Source organism: Prionailurus viverrinus, chromosome D4, assembly GCF_022837055.1.
Source record: "Prionailurus viverrinus isolate Anna chromosome D4, UM_Priviv_1.0, whole genome shotgun sequence".
NCBI lineage: Eukaryota > Metazoa > Chordata > Mammalia > Carnivora > Felidae > Prionailurus > Prionailurus viverrinus.
In genome coordinates this window covers 77,111,697-77,128,632 of record NC_062573.1, presented here as the reverse complement: position 1 = coordinate 77,128,632, position 16,936 = coordinate 77,111,697, and positions in this window count along the sequence as shown.

Here is a 16,936-nt window from a genome sequence, read left to right as displayed (position 1 = left end):
TGGCCACATGCAGGGCCGAGAGGAAAGGGGGGTAGAAGGCAGTACTTACAGAAATAGAGTTGAGTATTTAGTGCCCACTTACACCATGCTGGATGCAGTTCTGGGCGCTTTAAACATTTCATCTTTACAGCAACCCAGTGAGCAGAGGTACTATTATTATCCTCATTTTACAGAGGAAGAGTCTAATCTGAGATACAGAGAGGGTAAGTACCTCACCCAGGGCCACACAGCAAGTATACGGTAGATCTTGGAACTGAATCCAGAGTCCCTTCACTCGAAACTCCTGAAAGCCAGATGCTGAGAAGCTTTATTATTCTAAGCCAAGCTGTGCTAAAGACAGTCCTGTGGGCAACCGGAAGCTTCCAAAGCATTTGAAGCTGGAAATTGCTTATCTCAAATTGGTATAAGAAAGCTCTCCCCTTGGCGCGCCTGGGTGGCTCAGTCGGTTAAGTGTCTGAGAGAGACAGATCAGGACTGGAGAGAGAGATAGGAATAAAGAGATTTCCCCCCCCAAACGGGGGTTGTCTTGAACATGTTACTCTGCCAATAAATGGAGCCCTAGGGACGGAGTGGTTAAGGTTTCCGGTCTGAGAGCAAGGAATTAATTTTTGGTGCGAGCCCCAAGGGGCTGGAGCCCAGGTGGAGGGTCCGGGGTGGGGGGGGTGGGAGGGGGCGGGGTCAGGTTCCAGGGCGGAGGGGACACAAAGCTGGGCGGGATGAAGCGTGACAAGGCAGCGTGTCCGTGCCTGTTGGAGGTGCTCAGTTAAGCGAATCAAGAGCACATGTCGAAGTGAGCAGCTGAAACGACAGCTTGTGAGGCGAGTCCTCCTTTGTGGGGAGAGAATTAGTTCAGGATTCTGGCCACGGGAGCCCAGAAGAGGCGACGGGGAGTCTGTTCGTGCCTGTCACACGGGTTTGGGGGAGCAGTTCCAGCATCCACCAGGAGAATGGGGGAATGGGCGAGGAGACCAGAGGGGGGAGCCCGGCCCTCAAGGGTGCCAGGCCCTGATGGGAGACAAGTCTTCACCCAGCGCTGTTGTGACTTTCCGGGTCATAATGGTCCTAGGTGCGGCAATCCTGGGGAGTCGTTATGGCAGAGGGCGGAGGAAAGCACCAAGCCCCAGTGCTGAGATGTGAAGGGGCTTCTCTGAGATACCCCAGGTCGGGTAGGGCTGGTGGAGGCGGGTGGAAGAAGCCACCTGCTCCTTCCAGGTCGGCAGGGACTTGGCTTCCTGGAGAGCCATCTTCAGCAGCCTTGGGCTGCAAGCCTGGGCCAGAGTCCCGAGGACAAACACCGGAAGTGAAAATCACAGCCACCAGTCACATGACAGCCTCACAGGTGTGCTGGGGAGCCCCTCTGGCCTCTCTTCTGCTTCAGCTCCCCTCTGCCCCTTAGTCTCAGAGGCCAAGGAGCCAGGAGGTGGGAGGAGTAATTAGTCCCAGCGAAATCTCTAGTGTATTCTGTCCATCCCACGGAGGGAAAAGCTGAGAACAGCGTAAGAATCTTCTCAGAGCTTATTTCTGCCACATCAGTTTGGGGTTCCTAGGAAGGAGCCTTTTCTGCATCAAACTGTTTCATTGTTGTGGGGATCCTGGCCAAAAATCTGAGCAGATGAAAGCCACTGTAGGAGACTGGAAACCCTAACCCTTGATTGGTGTAGAGCAGCTGAGCCCTGCGTTTTGACACAGGGATTTCCAGGAGCTCTCTACGCGCGAGAACAATGGTCCCCCACCGGGGGCAATTTCGTCCCCCAGGGGACATTTGGCAATGCCTAAGGAGATTGTTTTTCCCTCCTGTTTTTAAAAATCATGGCAAAATCCACATAAAATTTAGCATGTTGACCCTTTTTCCGTGTATCGTTCGTGGCATTAGGCACATGGACCCTGTTACGCAGCTGTCACCACCGTCCATCTCCAGAACCTCCTCCAGAACCTTTTCATCTGGTCCCTTTTCAAAAATGACTCCACATTCCTTCCTCCTCTCCAGCCCCTGGCAACCACCATTGTACTTTCTGTCTCTATGCATCGGATCACAACCGGGGAAGGGGTGCTGTTAACACCCAGAGAGTAGAGGCCAGGGACGCCCCTCTGCGATGCAAGGGACAGCCCTCACTGCACAGCATCATGCAACCCCGAGTGTCACTGGTACCGTGGTTGAGAAACCCTGAGATCAAGTTCTGTTCACAACTCACAGCTGTAGCATATCGGTCAGCAGGCATCAGTTTTGCCGCAGAGTTTCACCCAAAAGGGTTTGATTTTTGCTCTCACACGAGGCATCCTGAGTCAGCAACCCAGGCGGCCAGAAGTGTGTGACTGTAATGCACGTTTTATGGGCCCCATCAAGTCACACGCCCATGCCTCATTCCAGAGGAAGTAAGGAAGTGCATTTTTATTCTGGGCCCATCGGAAAGACAACCACCACGAAGTCCTGGCAGTTAAAACGAAACTTCCTGGTGTTGCCGTCTGCTGGGTGTGCCGGTGGGCAGCAAGCCCTCCACGGAGTGCCCGGGCTGTGGGTCGCCGGAAGCTGTGGCTGCAGGCGCTGGGCCCAGGGTCCTTGGGCGGCTCCCTTCCTCCACATCTCATGTCTTCCCGTCCTGCTGTCAGATTGGCCTCTGCTCTCCTTCCAGATTTTCTGTTTGCTTCTGTTCCAGCTCCCGTTTGGAGCCTCAGTTGATCTTCTTCAACTGAAGACCCACCTCTTCTTTTAGGCTTGGGATTGTCTCCTTTTTGGCCTCGCATAGTCAGGTCATCCGGGGGGACTATGTTTGGCACATCCTGGTGCTTCCTGGGAGCTCTGTCTTTGCCACTTTGGCCTAAAGGCTTTTACATTACACTGACTTCCTTTCTTTTTTCCATCTTTCTTTTTTCTTCTTTCCTTCTTTCTCCCTTTCTTTTTCCCTTCTTTTTCTTTCTTTCTCCTTTCTTTCTTTCTCTTTCTTTTTTTTCCTTTTCCTTTCTTTTTTTCTTTCTCTTTTTTCTTTCTCTTTCTTTTTTCTTTCTAACTCTTTCTTTCTTTCTGTTTCTTTTTTTTAAATAGACTATTTTTTCAAGCTGTTTGAGGGTCACAGCAAACTTAAGTGGAAAGTACAGCTATTTCTCATATACCCTCTGCCCCCCCCCCCCCCCCCCCCCGCACATGCATAGCCTTCTTTACTATCAACACCCCCACTAGCATGGGACATCTGTTACACTGGTGAACCTCCACCAGTTAACGTTATCGTTATCACCCAAAGTCCCTAGTTTATAGCGGGGTCCGCTCTCGGTGTTATATATTCTTTGGGTTTTGGCAAATATGTGATGATAAGTATCCACTTTATAGTATCATAGAGAACAGTTTCACTGCCCTGACAGTCCTCTGTGCTCTGCCCTACTCATCCCTCCCTCCCCCAACCCCTGGGGACCTCTGATCTTTTCATTGTTTCCACAGTTTTGCCTTTTCCAGCATACGGTGCAGTAGTCTTTTCAGATGGGACGGGCGTCTTTCTCTTAGTCCTATGCATTGAAAGTGCTTCCTTGTCTTTTCCTGGCTTGACAGCTCCTTTCTCTGTACTGTTGAATCCTATTCCATCACCTGGAGGTACTGAAGTTTTCCACTCACCTGCTGAAGGATGACTTTGTTGCTTCCAGGTTGTGGCCACTTTTCAGAAAGTGATTTAGTAACAACAACCCTGAGGCTCAGGCGATTTGGAGGACATTTCAAATATTTAAAGGAGTAGGTTCTTATCCTCCATCCAATAGGTCATTGTTGGTTTGGTTGGTTGGTTGGTTTTTAAAAATTTTTTTAAATGTTTATTTATTTTTGAGACAGAGAGAGACAGAGTATGAACAGGGGAGGGTCAGAGAGAGGGAGACACAGAATCTGAAACAGGCTTCCAGGCTCTGAGCTGTCAGCACAGAGCCCGACGCGGGGCTCGAACTCACGGACCGTGAGATCATGACCTGAGCCGAAGTCGGCCGCTTAACCGACTGAGACACCCAGGCGCTCCTGGTTGGTTTTTTTAAAGCTTGATGGTTTTTCATCCTGGCTGCACACTAGACTCACTGGAGAGCACTTCAAAATCCTCTAGTGCTGGGGCTCCTGGGTGACCCAGTCGGGTAAGCATCTGACTCCTGGTTTCGGCTCAGGTCATGATCCCACAGTTCATGGGTTGGAGCCCTGTGTCGGGTTCTACGCTGATAGCGTGGAACCTGCTTGGGATCGTCTCTCTCCCTGTCTCTCTGCCCCTCCCCCATGCACATGCACTCTTTATCTTTCTCTGTCTCAAAGTAAATACTCTGATGCCCAGTTCCATTTCAGGCAATTCTAAATTGATTGTTGGGATTTTTTGTGTGCCACCAGGATTGGAAATCATTTTGCACAGAACTCATCCTGGGTGGTATCAGTCTCCTTAGAAATCAGAGACTCTCTGTTTTGATAGGGCAGGTGATGAGTAACTCCTGGGCTTACAACTTTTTGCCTTTTCTCCGTGATGCCACATGGAACCGTAGGGACCTCAATTGAATCAAAAATGTATTCAAGTGTATGAGAAGATTTTAAGCCATTTTTTAAAAATCTTGACCTTGCTGGAGGTGCTCTCGAAACTGACTTCCCACAAGAGAGTGAAAACAATGGCTGTCATCACTTAGGGGCTACTGTGTACCGTGCATGGAACTGAGCACTTTATGTATAATATTCAAAATTCTTTTTTTTTTAAACTCCAGTTTTCATCCATTATCAGTGTGACAATTCATGTGGAAGCTTACATAAAGTAAGAGAAAGTGGTTTTTTTTTTAACCTTGCTATTAAATGTGGAAATTTGTTTTTCTAAAACCAATATGTATTTCCTATTGTTAACTTATTAAAAGATTCTTTTTTTTTTTTCAACGTTTATTTATTTTTGGGACAGAGAGAGACAGAGCATGAACGGGGGAGGGGCAGAGAGAGAGGGAGACACAGAATCGGAAACAGGCTCCAGGCTCTGAGCCATCAGCCCAGAGCCTGACGCGGGGCTCGAACTCCCGGACCGCGAGATCATGACCTGGCTGAAGTCGGACGCCCAACCAACTGCGCCACCCAGGCGCCCCTAAAAGATTCTTAAATGCAGGTGTAATTGACATAACATCGTGTTCGTTTCAGGGGCACAGTGTAATGATTCGATATTTGTCTATGTTGTGAAACGATCCCCACAATTGTCCCATTGATATCCACCGCCATGCGTAGGCACGTCTTTTTTTTTTTCTTGTGATGGTATCTTTTGATTCTTGACATCAGCGCATGAGACTGATATTAGCGTCTATGTTTTGCAGCCCAGGAAATGGTGGTCTAGGAAGGCTGAGCAAGATCACATAGGTTGTAATTCGCAGACTTGGGCTTCAAAGCCCCATCCAAAAATTCAAAACTCTTTTTATTACATCCCGCAGCATAAACTTGAGGCAGTTCAGCACAATTTGGAGTCAAGATTTTCCCGCCAAAATAGAAGTACTCATGTTTGCATTTCTGAGCAGAATGTTTATGGCTTCCTGTTTACTCATCACCTCCAGGAGCATTTTGGGCCCTCTGACAGCAGCCACGTACTGAGCCATGACGTTCACTGGGTGATAGTTCTTCCAGGCTTCCAGCTTCCCTAACCCTAGTCTATGCTGTTTTAGTGAGGCTAAATCCCTCACTAAACATGCTGTTTTAGTGAGGCATATCCCTGATGAGGTTATTTCAGATACAACTCTAGAAAACCCTTCACAGGAAAAAGTGTTAACTATTATGCCCTGCACTTGTATTGGGGGATAGCCTCTAACAAGGTCCAGGGGCAAAAAAATATATGAATGAAAGAATGGGTGTTCTTCAGAGTGGGCGTGAGAGTGATTTTCAGAGGAGGGAAGGAGGAGGCTCACGTGCCAACTTGGGGCAGAATAATAAGGAGCAGGACTCAGTAGTGGAGACCCCAGTGGTGACTTCAGACTTTGGACAGAAAGGACGGGGGCTGTGGGTAGTGATTTGGTATAAAGGTTGGAGGGTTGGAGGGTAGAGGGTTGGAGGGTTGGGGGGTTGGAGGGTAGAGGGTTGGAGGGGAGGGGGTTGGGGGGTTGGAGAGTTGGGGGGTTGGAGGGGAGGGGTTGGAGAGTTGGGGGCTTGGGGGGAGGGTGTTGGAGGGTAGGGGGTTGGAGGGTGGAGGGTTGGAGGGTAGGGGATTGGAGGGTTAGAGGGGTTGGAGAGGAGGTGGTTGGAGGGTAGGGGGTTGGAGGGTAGGGGGTTGGAGGGTTAGGGGGTTGGGGGGTTGGGGGGAGGGTGTTGGAGGGTAGAGGGTTGGAGGATGGAGGATTGGAGGGTAGAGGGTTGGAGGGTAGAGGGTTGGAGGGTTGGGGGGTTGGGGGTTTGGGGAGTGGTCTTGGAGATGTGTTTGCATAGCAACCATACCATTTCCACTCCCATCATGTGTTTATTTTGGGTGACCCTGGGAACAGGTCACCAGAGTCTCTTTGAAGTTTGTTGGGGTTTCTCTTCTGTTGACGATTCTTTTCTTATTTTCTTTTTCCTTATGGGCTTATGTCATTAAAAAGTCCCCTTCACGGTTTTGGATCCAAGGAGACACAAAGAGTTGTGTTCGGTCTCCCACGTTTCTCCATAGGACTTAGGAGTCTTTTGGTCCTGCTTTGTATGTGGATATTTGTTTATTTCTCTCTCTCTCTCTCTCTCTCCTCTCTCTTGGCAGAAATGCCAGTCGGGCCTTCATGGGATTGTGTTGCTGACATCAGGAATGTTTGGACTGGGCTGGAGTGGCCAAAACATGACATGTTCTGAGAGGTGAGTGCACCTTGTTACGAAAGGGGAGTGTGCACATCACTTAGAGTCAATGGGGCTTGAACAGGACACAGAGAATGAGGTCAGGGACAGATCAAGGACAGATGCCTGAGGAGAGTGAGGCCACAGAGTTCAGGATCCAGATACCATAACCACATCGAGCACCTCAGCGACTCCTGTGCATGGCCAGCAGGTATGGAGTGAGTTCAAGGCTCAAAGCCAGGCCACGCTGGTTTTAAGTCTTGAGGCTGGTGTGTATGTGAGTGGAGTCCAAGCTTCAGGGAGATGGGGTTTGAGGGGAACCACCACACCCAGCTTACTCTAAGGATCAACTCTAGCAGCCTTTGGAGGACTCTGAAAAAGCTCTCAGTGGATTCGTTTTTGGTGAAAACTGTTTGGTAGAATTAAAGCAGGTTGGCTAGTTGGCTGCCTCTGCCCCAGAAGCCCTGTGCTAGGGAGCGAGCTGGTCTCCTTGACTCCCAGCGGTATGATTTTCTCGGGCATCCGACTGGTTGATTTGCAGTGACATGTATCTCCATGTGGCCAAAGGGCCTTGCTTAGGTTTGAATCAAAGGATGTTAAAGCTGAAAGAAATCTAAAAAAATCTTCTAGTTGAGGGCTGGCAAACTGGATTCATTGTGAAGGTCGTCTCTGACAGTTGGTAGGAGCTGCTGAGAGCACGGGGTGGGGTAAGACCCTTGAGTCTCGCCTAGATGAGAAAAGAACCATGGTCTAATTACTGGCGAATTAGATGCAAGAAACACGGCTTTGCCAGGAATGGAAGGAAGTTACGCTAAGGGTGTGGGGGAAGAAAGATCAGACTGTCATAGACGTGGCAGGATGCAGGTGTCCCAGCAAAGTTGGTAGGAGAAGTGAACAAATAGGCAGAGCTAGAAAAAGGATCCCTAGCAATGTAAAATACCATAGCTTTCATCTGAGGGACCTATTTCCTGTTAGGTCTCCACCTCCCCCCCCATGACCCTGCTCTCAGCTGGTGAACTCTCAACACAAAATCACCTGCTCGCTGGGGTTTGTGCTTGCCTCCTGCCTTAGTCGGTTTGAGCCGCTGAAACACAGTCGGTGGTGTAGCTTATCAGACGTGTATGTCTCACAGTTCTGGTGGCTGGGAATTCCAAGATCAAGGTGGATTCAATGTCTGGTGAGTGTTCTCTTGCTGGTTCATAGACCATCCTCTTCTCGCCGCTTCATATGGCGGAGGGAGCTCTCGGGGGTCTCCTATAAGAACACTAATCCCGTGCATGACGGCTCGGTCCTCGTGAGCTCCCCAAAGCCCCGCTTCCTAATGCCATTTCATTGGGGGTTAGGTTCCAACAAATGACCCTCCTGACCTTATGATGCAGAGTGGCAGGAAGTGCCCAGGTTTTACTCCCTGGCAAGGGGAAAAGGCGGAGGCGGGCCTGAGGGACAAGAGGGCAGTTCTTTGGGACAACTGGTGTATAATCTGTTGGACCATCTGTGAAGTTCAAGGCCATGCGACTCTTACTATTTATTGAGCTTTGCCCTTGTTTGCCAACAATGGTACAGGGATTCAACTTCCTCTGATCTTCCTGAGCCCCCTCCCCCACCATCTCCCCTGGGTTCCACCTGCCGCATTTCCTGTTACTGAATGTCAGTTTGTTTTTAAATCTCATGCAGATTCAGTTTCCACGACCTGCCCTGCCCCCACCACACTGTGGACCCTGAAGTTAATTTTCAGATAGACAATCTGGAACTGCCTTTGCATTCATTCAAAAAGAGGACCAGGTCAGCTTCCAGTCCTTTGTAGAACTGTCACATTACGCCTTGTTTTCAGCCAGGTTGCTGCGCTCCAAGGATAGAAAAATAAATCCGGTAATAGAAATAGCAGTCTTTTTTAAAAAAATGTTTTTTATCTATTTTTGAGAGAGAGTTGGGGAGGAGCAGACAGAGGATCTTAAGCAGGCTCGGTGCTGACATGGGGCTTGAACTCATGAACCACGAGATCCTGACCTGAGCTGAAATCAAGAGTCGGATGCTGAACCGACTGAGCCACCCAGGCGCCCCTAAAACTCTTAATAACTCACATTTATTTATCATGTATCAGCTACTATCTAAACCTTTAAATATAATTCAAACATAACTTTCACTAAGATATATAATGTATATACTTGCATATATCATTTCATTCAATCTTTACGATAACCCTTTGGGGCCAGGACTATTGTTAACTCTAATCTACTGAGCCTCGGGCCCATTAAGTAGCCAGAGGTTGAGTAGTTTGTAAGCAATGGGGTTCAAAGTGGAGCCCTGTTCTGAGAATGTGCACGTTGGGGACAGTATGGTGAAGTCAGTGTGGCCACAGGAGAAATGAGAATTGACAGGAAGAAGCTTATACTTAACAGGTCTTAGAGAGGGGCGGGGTCACTGCATGCCGCACAGAATCATGGGACAACCAGCAGGGTCAATTGGGGGGCAGAAGACAGGAGCAAGGGGAGAATGTAGGGCATATCTTTTTTGTTTTTAATGTTTGTTTATTTGTGCAAAGGAGAGAGAGAGAGAGAGAGAGAGAGAGAGAGAGAGAGAGAATCCCAACCAGGCAGCGTATTGTCAAGTGCAGAGCCTCACATGGGGCTCGAACCCATAAACCATGATCATGACCTGAGCCGAAATCAAGAGTCGGACGCTTAACCGACTGAGCCACCCAGGTGCCGCTAGGGCCCAGCCTTTACTGGGATTTCTGGTGGACGGGCAAGGCAGGGCCCAGTAAGCAGTTTGGGCCTGACTAATTTGAATAATTTGGGGGGGGGTGTTGGGCTCTAGACTGGTCCCCAGGTGTCTGGTACCTGGCCCTGGGACGATTAAGGCAGAGGAATATTGTTTCCTGGGGTGTAAGAGCTACTTCAAGGAAGGACGGCTCTGGGCTGGTTAGTTTGCAGTCCAAAGGTTGGGCCCTTTGCTATCACTAAGAATTGATAGGACCTAGGACAGGCCCAGGCGCTCTCCTTAGTTAGCATGGCTTTTGATGAGGTCAAAACATCATAATATTCGGGAAGCAGAAAGTACACACGATACAGACCTCAGTTGTCTGGCTGCAGGTCTGGAGACTAATCTGCCTTCGGTGCGTCCCAGGAGGGTGGCCTGGGTGCGCACACGCTCACAGGGTGGGGGCCTGCCGCCCTATAGACCGTCACAAGCGCCTCGATGGGGCGCTCAGTTGCAGAACGAGGGGAAAGCTTTCTAATCGGGACTGAAGATTTTTGGAGCCGACCCGGAGCTCCAGCAGGCAGATGCTGGCAGGTAAAGGAAGGGCATTCTGGGCAGACTAGCGCCTCCGGGTCTGGGTCAGGGAAGGGCTGAGAGGCCTGGAGAGTGTTACAGGGGGTGAGGAGGCAGAGAGAAGCCTGTGGGCTGGGGTAGGGGAAGGGGGTAGGGGACTGTCACTGAATGCCAGGTTAAAGAGTTTTAGTTTGTTCTGCCTGTCAGGAGGAATAATGCAAGAATGGCACACCCAGAAGGGGCACGAGCGAGAAACCTGGTTCATGCTTCTGCTTTCATACAGGGGGAAACCGAGGCCCAGGGTCACACGGGTGACAAATGGCCACCGTTGCGAATCCGTGTACAGGACGGAGTTTGAGGACCAGGTGGGCCCCTGTGATGACCACTAGTGGGCAGGAACTGGGGACCCATGGGGGATCCAGACTGGGGCCAGGAGGCTCATGGGACACCATTTGGAACTAAGGAAAGAAACTGAGGCAGGAGCTGTGTCGTACCTGGTTGTATAAGGACAGCGAAGGCAGAGGCCCTGGCGGCGCAGCCGGGGAAGACAAGACAAGAGACGGAAGAGACTGAGAGCATGTGGCCCCAGAGAAGCCAAGATGTAAAGGAAGGCTCGAGGAATTTCAGAGTTTGAGCTGGTGGCTCTCATTGCTGCAGAACACCTGACTGCCAGGGGTTGAGGAGAGGAGGGAGGAGACCACACGGGGGGGGGGGGGGCGCAGACAGAGATCTCTGGGTGTTGGCGGGAGTCCGAGAGGAGAGGGAGACCCTGGAGGGAGAGGCAAGTCCAGGACTGTGTCTTCAGGAGGGAGAAGTGAGTCTTGTTCGGTTTGGGGGAATGAGCTCATCTTGCATAATGGGGTTAAAGTTTTCTTTTGCCTTCATCCCTGATTCTTCCTGTCTTTTATCTTTGAAACAGGGATCAGAAAGAATTTGTCGTAGGTTTATGAGGATTAATGGGAAAATGCACTGGGTAATGCTGAGTACGGTGCCTGAAACATTAGAAACACGTTAGTTAACACAGGGTAGTCATTTTTAATATTTTATTGCTGCACATTCATGAAGGGCTCACTCCAGAATCTTGAGAAAAACACTGCTTACCTTTTAAATCCTGGTATCTTACGTTTATCACTTTACGGGGGTACGGTTGATAAATAAATAGGATTTCACATGTTTTGAAAGATTGGGCTGGAAAGAGGCCCCAAGAAGCATCCTTTTTATCACTCCTGTACATGTGGAAATTATACACTTTAATAATTAAGGGCTATTGTATGATCCAAATTCCCTCCTCATCGGCGTTGGTGGGAGTTTCCCTCTTGGGAGAGAGAATTTGGTTTTGGACTTAGTACTCACATCTGCAAAAGGAGTTGAGAGGAGCTAGGACAGGACATTCTCTGATAAGCAATTTGTTTTTGTTTCTGTTTTTTTTTTTTTTTTGTCTGTAATCTGCAATCCAAGATTAGGGTAACTTTTGTTATTTATTAAAAAAAAAATACTTCTCCATAGGCTGGAATGATCTTGTTCAAGCAAGGATAAATCAGAGATGACAGACGTTTCTATTGGAGTCGTCCTTCTCTGTGCTTTCTGGTGCAAACTCCATGTAAAAGGGCTGAAAAAATGGGGTAGGAGTGAGGTATGGTCAGGAAACCAAAGGACAAACTCTTTTTCTTTTTAAGGAAGACACCTGTGATGCCAGCTAGTGAGCTCGGCCACATGGGGCGGAAAGGAATTAGTTACAGTCCTAAAAGAGGGATAAATGCATCTGGTGTCAGATTAACTCCCAACAAACAGTCTTGCTTCGTCCCAAATGCTCTGACTCAAAAGCATGCTGATTTCAGCGCGAGAAACAGATGCGTGAAGACGACGTCTCCATAAGCAAAGTGTGGTCGTGCATCTTAGGTGAACATAAAGCAACATCGATAGGGCTTAAAAACACGATGGGGAGTGCAAGGATAAGAAAAAAAAAAGACTTATGATAGGGTGCTGTTATTTAATTTAAAGCCACACATGCACGTGCGATAGCCCTACCTATTTTTTTTTTTTAAGAAAAGGGATTTAAAAAATTTCTTTTAATGTTTATTTGTTTTTGAGACAGAGACAGAACATGAGCAGGGGAGGGGCAGAGAGAGAGGGAGGCACAGAAACTGAAGCAGGCTCCAGGCTCTGAGCTGTCAGCACAGAGCCCAACGCGGGGCTCGAACTCACAGACCGCAAGATCATGACCTGAGCCGAAGTCGGACGCTTAACCAACTGAGCCACCCAGGCGCCCTGCCCTACCTATTTCTACAGAGACACATCATTTAAGGACATCTATGTAATGTGTGAGAGAGGTTGCCTATGAGGAAGGGGGGGAGGGGTGTGGGGATCAGAAATAAAAGGAGAATAAAACGAGAGAGGGGCTTTGCACAGACCGATAATGATAACGTGCTGTGGATTCGCTCTGGTTTTATTTTATTATTTTTTTAAACTGTGATTGTAAAAAAGACAACTCTTGTAGCCGGTGGTCTTCTCGTTTTGGCCAGAGAGTCAGTCTGATGCAAAGGTGAAGAAATTTCAAGCAGACGTGCTGTCCTAGCGGCAACGGGTTCGAGGGGTTCCTCAGGGCGCTTTGGGACGGCTTCCAGAGGAGAAACAAAGGAACTTTGGTTTCAGCCAAACGTCAGAAGCAGGGCACCGCGTGCAGCGGAACTCCAGGGGGCGCTCGTCACACAAGCAGGATTGGCTTCCTCCTCCGCCTGGGCGAGAACCCTGGGCCGCCTCCTGCTTTTTCGGGGGCTGTTCGGGAGATTTTTACCACTTCTGTTGAGACCTCGTTCTGGTGGAAAAGTTATTTTGTGAGGATGAAAACAAGCGAGGTGGGAACTACCTCATGGCATTTTTTACATGGAGATATTTCACAGGTGAAACACCTTAAATATTTTGGAACTCAGTTTTTTAAATTTTTCTATCCTTAAGATGCTGGCTTCAACCACAGCATGTATATTGGCCTAGGAAAGTTCTTCGAGTGAGTTTCAGCTTTGATCTCCTGTGGACCCTCTTGCTCCCAGGGATTCCCCAAATGTGGTCCTTGGACCGGCAGTACCAATATGGAACTTGTTAGAAGTGCAAATTCTCAGGCCCCACAAGGACCTCTTGAACCACAAATTCTGGGGCAGGGCCCGGACCATCTGTGGTCTAGCAAGCCGTCCAACTGGTTCTGAGGCAGTCAGAGTTCTAGAACCACCGATCTAGACCCCTGTTTTATAAACTTGGCTGTACGGGCTTTCCTCGTTGTAACCCGCCAGCTTTCTTGTAAGCTGAGGAGTTTTTTAAAACTCCTTACCCAGAATCTCTAGGAGGTAGGGTCCAGATATCAGTATTTTTTAAGTTTCCCCAGATGGTTCGAGTGTGCTGCCGAATTAGAGAACTATTGGTCTACACCTCTCAGGGCTTCTCAACCCTTAACGCTCCCTTGGATCAGCTAAGATCGTGATAAAATGCAAGTTCTGATTGAGTAGGCCTGGGGTGGGGCCCAAGCTTGTGCATTTTTTTACAAGCTTCCAGGGTATACGGGATGCTTCTGGATTGTCATCCACGCTTGGAGAAACAAGGATCTAGGGAGCAGAGGAAAGGGCATTAACTGAGAGTTAGTAGATCCGGTGTTTGAAGGTGGAGGAGGGAGGACAGTCTTCCCACTGAGATGGCATTTTGAGACCAGAGGACAAAGCAGGCGACTCCATACGAAACACACTTAGAGGGAGGATGGGGCCGGTGACAACCCAGAGCTATACCACTGTTCTCCACAAAGACTGGACCTTGGTCCACAGATTTTATAGGACAAGGGGAGCTGCAGAAGGGAGGGGTAGTGGGTGCACAGGGTTTATGTGCACCTAATTGTGATCTGTGGCACCATCTCTGTGTCAGGAAGAGGCAAGGCTGTGTTATTTTTAACAAATTTATGGAGGGCCAAAGGAAGACTTCCCACCCCCCATCCCGGCCTTTGTGGGTATTTCTAAGATATGTACCTTAATCCCCAAGCGGCCCAGAACAAATAGCCCCAAGAAAGGACATGACCAAGACGGAGGGCCAAAGATGGGGTTGGTATGGGGTGCCTGGGTGGCTCAGTCGGTTAAGCGTCTGACTCTTGATTTCGGCTCAGGTCGTGATCTCACAGTTTGTGGGATCGAGTCTCACATCAGGCTCTGCGCTGGCAGCTAGGAGCCTGATTGGGATTCTCTGTCTCCCTCTGTCTCTCTCTGCACCTCCTCCGCTCATGCTCATGAGTGTCTGCACTCTTTCTCTCTCTCTCCCTGAAAATAAATAAACTTAATAAAAAGATGGAGCTGATATTGTCAGCACTCCTGTACCTGGCTTCCCAGTCATGGTTTGCCTTTATCTGGCCGCCATCTTGCTTGGACTGCCACTTGGTTCTCTGGGTAGGTTCTTACCTACCTCAGAGGGATGTTGAGAACACTGAACGCAGAGTTGTTTCCCAAAGTGAGTGCCTGTACCCCATGCATTTAGAGAGAGTGTGGATAAACATTTTAACTCGTTATTATGAGTACCTAGAGCAAATGATCCTGGCCTTCGTTGTATAGTAGCAATAAAGCTACCTTTTAAAAGACACGTCTCTGCACTTAGAAATTGAGACCATTTAAGTAGATAATAGTAGGGGTCATTGACAGCAAAATTACTGAAGGTACAGAATGACTCAAGTTTGGGAAAATGCTGAGAAAGCAGATACAGAAAAAGCAAAGAAGGCTAAAAGAGAGAGAGAGAGAGAGAGAGAGCCCTTGATATTGATGGGTGAAATGAGATTACGTGTTAGATCATTTATGGGGTATGGATTCTGCAACACTCATGTTGCACTCGGGGGTGATAGGCTCAGTATTCAAAAAATATTTATTGAGTGTTTGCTCTGCCCTGGATACTCTTGTGGTCACTGGGGAGAGAGACAGAAACTAATCATTCATGGTCCACAAGGAAACTATCGGAGGATAAGAGGTCATGAAATAAACCAATGTGTACTTTTGAATTTAACATTTCATTATAAAATATGAAAAAAAAGGTCTCACTCACTAACAGCGAGGAGAGCTGTCCCAACACAATACTTCGTTCATGCACAAATCAGAATCAGGGAAAGTCAAAAGTCTCAATTCTGGCCGCTTCTAGTGCATTGGCCACGTTTACCAGACATAGGGAGAGGAGCCAGGCTCCCATACATGGGCCAATTTCTTGAACTCAGTAAATGGTCTTTGTGTAGTTAAGTAATAAGGATGCTTTGTGACACTCCCTGAGGACAGATGCTCAATGAACCTGAAACAGAAAAGCACTGACTCTGACTCAAAACAAGAATTTCTAAGATTCCTAGAGGAAGAGGCAGGAATGAACCGTAATTCAACCATACCTTATGGCCCTCGGCCTCTGCCCCTGAACATGGGTGGGAATTATTACGTGGCCATTTCCTGTTTTATTTATTTAAGACTTTCGGAACAAATGACTTAACTCCGTCTGGGCTTCAACGTCCTCACCCAGGAAATTAGAGGACCGGGCAGTCGCCAGATGCTCTTTAGATATGACATCTTAGTATCTGTGATATTAAATTTGAGGGGGGGTTGTCTGATGGAGAATATAGGGGGTCGGAGGAAGGGCACATGGGGGGAAGAGCTTATTAAAAGTCTCATTAGACACTGAATTCTAAGAATGGCATTTTGTAATAATATATGTGGGCAAGGTTTAGGATCTTACCTGACTATAGCACCTGGTGGAATGGGTGTGTTAAAAATAAAAATGAGATTGAGGTGCCTGGGTGACTCAGTCAGTTAAGCGTCCGACTTTGGCTCAGGTCATGATCTCACAGTTTGTGAGTTTGAGCCCCACATCGGGCTCTGTGCTGACAGCTCAGAGCCTGGAGCCTGTTTCAGATTCTGTGTCTCCCTCTCTCTTTCTGCCCCTTCCCCACTCACGCTCTGTCTCTCTCTCTCTCTCTCAAAAAGAAATAAACATTAAAAAATTCTTTTAATTAAAAGAAATGAGACCAAACAAGACTTTATTTGAACTTATTCATAATGCCGATTCTTCTCTTCAATTTGAGCGTGTTAAAGCCGTTGAAAATGTGCCCTGAATTGGGTCTGTCTAGGCAAAGTGGAGGTGGAGGCCGTGTCTGATGAATTTAAATAATGTAGCTAATTCACAGAGTGACTTCCTTCACCAATGCACGTATAGGAATGGACAAAGACAAATTCTCCATTTTTACATTGTAGGGTTTGGGGAATTGAAGTGCAGCCATATTAGCTTACACTTCTCCTCTCTGGCTTTGCTGTAACACAGAGGCATGGGGAGGACTTTTCCAGGCTAACCTCCCTCGCCAAGCCTCCCTCGCCTGTAGCCTGCCATCTGGAGACAGAGGTCTAAGATTTATCTTCCTTTAACCAAGAAGGAGCCAAAGGGAGGATGCAAGTCCGATGGCTTTGTTCCTCCACGTGGAAAAGAAGCAGACTGGGTGAATGTGTGCATGATCCCTGAGGGGAAAGTGTATTTCTTTTTGACCTGGAAACCCTGCCCGCTAGTCAGTTACAAGTTGGAAGAGGCAGTTCGTAAGGTCTGGATTTGTTGGGGTGTTGGGGAGAGCCTTGATTAGAAAGGAAGAAACACTTTATTTATATACACCCGATGGAATGCAGGGTTCCCTGGTCTGTCTTTCCAGGCACCAGGAGCCTCCTGATGAAAATCAGTTGTCTCAATTAGGAGTCATTCCTTGTTCCGCAAAACTTGATATTAACATTTCCTCCCCAGGATTTGCTGGCATCTGTGCGTTCCCTTCAAGTGATGACAGACTAATTGCACTGGCTTCCTGTCACCAGCACAGTCTTCCTGCAGAGACGGTGTGGTGGGTGGGGCTGGGGCTCCGGGAGGGGGAGGGGC